Source organism: Vicugna pacos, unplaced genomic scaffold (assembly GCF_048564905.1).
Source record: "Vicugna pacos unplaced genomic scaffold, VicPac4 scaffold_20, whole genome shotgun sequence".
In the NCBI taxonomy this organism is placed as follows: Eukaryota; Metazoa; Chordata; class Mammalia; order Artiodactyla; family Camelidae; genus Vicugna; species Vicugna pacos.
This window is the reverse complement of record NW_027328741.1, coordinates 90,974,209-90,981,257: the sequence shown is the minus strand read 5'-3', so window position 1 is coordinate 90,981,257 and position 7,049 is coordinate 90,974,209.

Genomic DNA, 7,049 nt, shown 5'->3' with positions numbered 1-7,049 from the left:
CCATGACAATTTCTTAAGTGATCATCAAAGTATAGGCAAATTATTCTCCTCAGAAGGCCCTGTAAGCTCCCTGTGTAGTTAACCAGTTTACATAAACATGGAAGACAGTGATGGAGTTGCTTCTTGATTTAAAAAAAAAGTTGTGTCAGTGTGTTTAGGTAATTTTTTAGAGTTGTGTTTGTGTTTGATCTGAGTTGGCTCAAAAAATGACAAATAGGCAATGTAAATATAAAAATTCAAGGCCACTAAGAGAAAGAAATATATGCTAGACTTAAAGCCATTAATATGTAACTGTTAACTCCTTAAAATAAAGCACACTCTTATTTTATATTATACACCTCTAGTCCTTAGAGCTATGTCTTTCATGATTTTGGTATATCATGTATGAGCAATAAATAGTATTACGTGATTAAAACAATGATCACACATAAATATATTACTAATGAAAATTTAAATGTTTAGGGACCTTTGTATTGTTAGTCCTTGTATAATGTACTAAATTTACTAAAACAACCTTTTCATGTACATATGTACATTAATAATAGAAAGTCATTTGGCATAAATTAACTGTGTATTTTCAGTGATTATGGTCACACCTCAAATCTCTGGAAGTAGTTATTTGGTACACTTTGACATCGACCCCCTTAAAATTAGATTAAATTTTTAGTAACTATAAAATCTCTGACAAGAATATGCTCCTTCCAGCATATTATATATAAATATAAAATTAAAAGAAGGATGTACCCTCCTGTGAGAAAAGCAAATGTAAATATCCAGTTATGTGGATTAGGTGAAGCAAGGACCTAGCGTTCACTTTACATAGTTTTATAGTGGGCGTTTTTTCACCATGAATCTTTCATCACAGGTTGACTAAATGTTACTTGTTCATAACTCACAATTTAAATAGTTTGAGCTCAGGTACCCCTTATGAAAAAAGTGAGATTCAGCATTGCATATTTAATTCTTAAAGCGTAAACTGTCTCATATTTACTATCACACAAAATAACAGAACAAAAATAAGTAAATACAGTAGAAAAATATGAATCTGTAGACAAAATTGACCTGTAAAAATAAATGGGATTATTCCAACAATGCAAATTAGTTTGCCTGTATACAATAAATTAATGTATTATGGCACATTAATAGATTACAAAACTACAAGGGGAAAAGCAATTGATCATTTCAGAAGATGCAGAGAAAGTACGTGATTAAAGTCCAATACTATTCCTGATAAAAAGCTCTTAGAAAACAAGAAATGAAAGAACTTCTTTATTCTGACAAAGAATATCTGGAAAAAAAAACACCCAAAGTAAACTATTGTGATTAATACAAAAAAGGTAAAAACATTAAATTCAATATTAGAAACAAGATAACAATATCCTCTATGACCTCTTCCATTCATCATTGTAAGGGAGGTACATAAGAACTTAGTAAGAAACAGAATCAAATGTATTATTTACTAGAATCTGAAAGAAATAATCTAAACTGTTTATGTTTAAAAAAATAAATATAAAAGAGTAGTTTTCAGGGACTAAATATCAGGTGTATTTCTATGCCTAGAAACAAAATGTTAGAAATACAATAAACAGATACAATTTTAACCACAGAAAATATGAAGAAAAGGAATTCACCAAGTAAATGTCTTGTGAGCCATCAGAAAAAATATATGACTGTGTGGAAATGCATTAAAGATACAAAAGTAAATGGAGAAATATAGCTTCTTCATGAATATGGAAAGCCTATATTTTAACCATATAAAATCTTACCAAAGTGATTCACAGATTTAATCTCTATGATTAAATGCTGGCAGAGGTTTGAATGGTACTCAACAAACTTACTCTAAAATTTATATGGAAAAAGACACAGCCAATGATAGTCAAGTTATTCTTGAAGAAATTTAGGTGAGTGTAAATTCCAGCCATAAATATTAGGCAGTAACACTTAGCAGAAAAGTTAGAAAAACACTTACCCAAACTTGAAACTTTAAGTTTAAACTTTAAACTTTAAGTACAAGAGATGTGGTGTTGGGGCAAGGAATAGCGACTTTATTTGGAAAGCTGGCAGACCGAGAGGATGGCTGAATAATGTCTTGGAGAACCATCCAGGTCCAGTCACAATACAGGCTTCTTTTATACAAAACAAAAACAAAAACAAACAACAACAACAAACAAATAAAAAACAAGGGAAGGTGTATGGTAGGTTGTTGCAAACATCTTGCTGTAGAAATTCTTTGTTCTTGCAGCTGTCCATGAGGGGCAGTTCATGGTGTCCCTGTAAACCTCCAAAAAACAAATGTTATTCTCTATTCTACAGCTTGTTATCTTTATGTGAGTGCAAAGCTAGCAAGACCAAGCCTAGGAAACAGGGCACAGTGGTCAAAGCTAAAGGAACAGATCTAATATAGAGTCAGATTTTTTCTCCTCTATTACATTAACTTCAGAAAATTATAATATCCTTATAAATTAAAGGTTTCAACACACAAACTCTAGCAATTTCTTTCCTAAGTTACCTTCAACCTTCTGCCTGTGTTCAGTGTGCACCAAGATAAATATACAAGTATGTTTATAACATCATTGCTTATAGTAATCAAACATCATAAATAACTCAAACATCCACTTTTTGGAAAATGGATTAATGGAGTAATTTTTAAGTTGCATTCTAAAAATTTCAGTTTTATAAAAATTAATAATTCTAAATATAAAAATTGCAGTAAAGAGAATGTTTCAGGGGAAATTGAACAACAATATAACATTTAATAAATATAAATGGCAACTTAAACTAAATGATATCATTTTATTGATATATAAGTGTGTTCAAGAAATTATAAAGAAAAGCAGGAGAATGAATTTTTAAATCTCAGGATACTCCATAGTGAAGAAAGAGAGGTAAATAGGATAAAATAAAAGCACATTAAGGGCTTTAATAATAAAGTACATGTTTTAGTTAATTTCAAAAAGAAGGTTGATAAATTTCAGTTAGCCAGACAATTAGCCATTTTTGTTGTTTAAATTTTATCTTACTTATTTTTATGAAAATAGTACAACTTTAGCATCATGAAATTTGTGGACACTTCCTTTCTGACTTACTATATAGTTATTTTTTGTCATTTTTATATGTACATTTAAAAATATATATTCTGTGAGGTGTACAAATTGTTAGACAAAGGTTGGAAACTCTATAAGAAAGTCCTCCCTGTTCTTTTTTGTCTAATTAATCTAGAAATCTTCAAGGGATTAGTTGGTTTTTATTATTGTAAATCTTCTCACTTTAATTTTGAGTTTCTCAGTATCCAGACATTCTTTTTTTGTCAGTCTACCCTATATCTACATATGTGAGAGGACCAAGACCCTGATGCAACAATCATTCTTCCCAGAGAAAGCCCATGTCCTGGGATCTATAGGACCCAGCAGCATATATAAATATATACTTATCTACATTGGCACATTATAATCACTCATAATTACCTTTGGACTCACTCTTGGTGTTGAATACTCTATGTGTCTGGACAAGTGTACAATGGTATTTATCCACTGTTACAGTACCAGACACAATTGTTTCACTGCCCTAAAAATCCTCTATGCTTTACCTAATCAATCTTCCCTTTCTCATAACACTTAGCAACTTTTCATCTTTTTATTATCTCCATAGTATTGTTTTTTCCAGAATATCATGAGGTTGGAATCATATAATACATAGCCTTTGTAGATTGGCTTCTTTCACTTATCATTATACATTTAAGGATCTATATTATCTTTTTATGGCTTAATAGCTCATTTATTTTCAGCACTGAATAATAATCCATTGTCTGATTGTTCTATGGTTTATCCATTCTCCTACTGAAGGATATTTTTGTTGCTTCCATGTTTTGATAATTACAAACAAATCTGATGTAAATATCCTTGTGTAGGTTCTCATGTGGACATAGTTTTCAGCTCCTTTAGGTAAACTGTAAAGAGTAGACTTGAAGGATTTTATGGTAAGAGCACATTTAGTTTTGTAAGAAACTGCCAAACTACTTTCCAAACTGTTTTAATCATTTTGTATTTCCATCAGCAATAAGTAAGAGTTCCTGTTGCTCTACATCTTGGCAGGATGTTTGGTGTTGTCAGTGTTCTACATTTGGTTAGTCTAATAGGTATGTAGTAGTATCTTCTTGTTTTAATTTGTAGTTTCCTAATGGCATACAATGCTGAACATATTTTCGTATGTTTGTTATCTGTCATCATCCTTGGTGAGGTATCTGCTCAGGTAATTTGCTCATTTTTTAAATCAGGTTGTTTAATGTTCTATTGTTGAGCTTTTTAGAATTCTTTGTATATTTTGGCTAATAGCCTTTTATCAGATATATCTTTTGAATATGCATCCTCCCAATCTGTGGCGTCTTATCATTCTTTTGACAATGTCTTTTGCAAAGAAAACAAATTGTAATTTTTTTTAAAGTTCAGCTTAGAAATTATTCCTTTCATTGATCATGCCTTTGATGGTATATCAAAAAGTAAAGTGAACAAAGTCAAAATATGGACTAGATAATCCTTTAAATAGCAGAAACTAATTTCCAAAGATGGAGCAAAATACCATAATGAACTTATAATATAAAAAACAGTTAACATGACTATTTTCTTGATATAAAGTAGAAAATATATATAAAAATATATAATTAGAAAAAATTTAACTATCCTTGTGTAGGATAGAAAAATAACTATCAGAAAATAACAATAAACAGGTTGTTTTTTATATAATATTGGCAAAACTGGATTAGAAGACAGCTTCTTGAAATGTATGTTTTGTAGAAAAGTCATCCTGAATTTTAAAATCTAGAAAAGGCCAAAATATTATACAAGTATGAAATAAATGAAATTATCTTCAGTGGTATAATGAATGAGGCGTTTAATGCCTGAAAAACGCATCTGAAGGAAAAACAAAAGAAAGTCACTCAAAAAAAAGAAAATTAATGAACAAAGTTATATGTGGAAAACAAAATAAAGTCATAAATAAATTAGTCAATAATACATATGGATAAGCCTAAATTAAGTCAATTTCCCTATTAAAAGACATTAAAATGCATAAATTCTCAGATATTTGGGGGGAATCTCTAGGATATTTGCAAGAGGAACACTTAAACATGCTGCAAAAATTATTGAAAATAAAAATATAGAAAAAGAAACACCAGAAAGAAATACCTATTACTATAAAATGTAGTTATATCAGTTTTAGTTTTAAGCAACATAAATGAGCAAGGGTAAATATATTGGAAATGTCATGTTTTATTTCTCAGTTTGGGTGGTAGAGTAATGGATAAATATTTTATAATCATAACCTGTATGTATCAAATGTTTCATAATTTAGAAATGCAAATAAAAAATATAATCAAATCTTACTGTAATGTAACAAATAAAGAATTAAACATTCTTTTTTGTATGTAATTCCTGGGTATTATGTGTGTGTATATTATATATATGTATATTTTTGTCCTAGAATCAAATTATGCACACAATTTTGCTTTATGAACATTAGACATTCTATATTGAGAATCCCTGATTGTTTTCAAAGACTGTAAATATAATTATTAATAACAAAGTAACATTTTATTTGTGAAAACCATAAGAAATATAATTACTCAGCTTTACTGATGTTGTTACATTGTTTTTAATGCTTCACACTGTAATTTTTCTATTAAAATAACCATTCTAATATCTCTTTATTTATACATTTGAAATGATTTTAACTTTGTAATTAAATTATTAAAAATCTTTAGTGAATAATATAGATTATGAAATATAGGAACAGAAAAAATATTACTCACAAGCCCATAATTAACTAAATTTAATCTTTGATATAGAGACTTCCAGAATGCTATCATTAAAAATATACTCATTATTTTAATTATAAATTTTGCACAGAAATTTTAAAATGTTTTACATATCCAAGAAGTCATTAACTCTGTTTTCCTTTTCTTCTTTTTCCCCACTACTTATACCTGATAGGGATCAGTCTTGAAGGGATCATCAAGAGGACATGACTACTGGAATGTGTTTCGCTTGCCTTCCCTGCAGAAGTCCCACCAAGTACTCAGCCTTGCGACAGTAATGTGCTTGTTGCCGAGACCATCGGACAGTATTTTAAGGCTTCTATATAAACTTTTAAGATTCTGGTAGGGTTGCAGGGAGACTCTTGTGGCTGCTCAAGACAAGTCTCATAATTAAGTTATCTTGCTGATAAAACCTGCTGCCCACTAAGCTGCAGGGCTCTGCTTCTTTCTATGGTCTCCTTCCCGTCTGTGTTGGACCAGTTCATGGATCATCAAGCAGACTGGGCTGAAGTACATCCTCCAGAAATTCTCTCTGTGAAGATGTCTGGGTGTAAATTTTTTTTCATCCTTTTTATTTCTAGAAGTATATTTGGTTATTACTCTCACAACTGCTAATTTGTCCAGATGCATAGTTTTAAGCTTAGAGTGATTTATCTTCCTTTCATCATGCTGAAAATGTCTCTCCTTACACAGATTCATTATCATGGTGGCCCAGTTTTTTTTTTATTTCAATTTGAAATTATATAGGCAGAGGTATCTTTTCACCAATTGTTACATCAATGTTTTGAACTATTTTAATATACATGCTGTTTACTAAAATAAAATTGTATAACATGAGAGTTGTGGATTAAGTTTTATTTGGGGCAAAATGAGGACTATAATCTAGGAGACAGCACCTCAGATGGCTCTGAGGACCTTTTCTGAAGAGGCGGGGGAAATTCAATATTATATATGTAATTTTAGTGAAGGGGATTACGTGCAATCAAACACACATTGAGTTCTTTTGCCAGTTATGAGGAGCAGACGTCACCATTAATGAATTTTGTGCTCTTCTAGATATAAGGAGATGCAAGAATTGGGGCTTATAAAATCTTCTCCTGAAAACATCTATCTGAAGCTCTATTTTGTCAGTTTCCCCACAGCACAAAGTGCTCCATTCCTGATCTCCACTGTGAACTTTTAGGGAGTGATGGAGGTCAGCGGCTACAGTGGCTTGTGATTGGTTATAGTACCAAGCAGA